A 1,009-nucleotide genomic window follows, 5' to 3' on the forward strand; every position below is an offset into this window, starting at 1 on the left:
GTTTTCTTTCAAACCTATAAGCGGCTGGTAGCAGCGATTCATTGGTGCAGCATGAGACAATGGATCAAGGATTATGTTGTGGACTACCATACGTGCTAGCAAAACAAGCATGCCGCGATGAAACCGGCGGGGATGTTGCAACCCCTACCAGTTCTGGAGAGAGTTTGGGAGCACGTTATGATGGATTTAGTGGCGGCATTGCCAAAATTCAAAGGCATGGACACTATCTTGGTAGTGGTTAATCAGTTAACTAAATACGCTGACTTCATCTCCCTAGCTCATCCATTTTTAGCCAAGGAGGTGCCCTAGCCAGGAGGTGGTTAAACTACACGAGTTTTCCAAGTCAATCATATTGGATAAGGATATGGTGTTCATGAGTAAGTTTTAGTCCGAACTATTCCAAGTCGTAGGGACAAAGTTGACGTATAGCATGACATTTCATTCTCAAACCGATGGCCAAACTGAAGTGGTGAATCGCTGTTCGGAGACTTATTTGCGGTGCTTTGTGGGGGGCTACCCGAAGAAATGGTTGGAGTGGTTATCGTGGGTGGAGTTTTAGTTTAATACCTCCTACAATGCCTCAGCCCAAACAGCTCCATTTCAGGCACTTTATGATGTGCCAGCACCTGTTCTTTTCCATGGAGAGACGTTTCGATCACATGTTGAAGAGGTGACAGCATTGACCACATCCAGGGATGCGGTGTTGGTAGAGTTGAAGACTGGTGGATGAAATTGTGATTCCTTTGTTATTGTATTTTGTAAAATTCATTGCTTTTTCAACTATGTGTGGACACAACTCCGTTCAACTTAACCAGCAAGTGTACTGGGTCATCCAAGTAATACCTTACGTGAGTAAGGGTCGATCCCACAGAGATTGTTGGTATGAAGCAAGCTATGGTCACCTTGTAAATCTCAGTTAGGCAGATTAAATGGTTATGGGTTTTGAAAATTAATAATAAATAGAAAATAAAAAGGGATAGAAATACTTATGTAAATCAATAGTGGGAAT

Source organism: Arachis stenosperma, chromosome 10 (assembly GCF_014773155.1).
Source record: "Arachis stenosperma cultivar V10309 chromosome 10, arast.V10309.gnm1.PFL2, whole genome shotgun sequence".
Taxonomy (NCBI): Eukaryota; Viridiplantae; Streptophyta; class Magnoliopsida; order Fabales; family Fabaceae; genus Arachis; species Arachis stenosperma.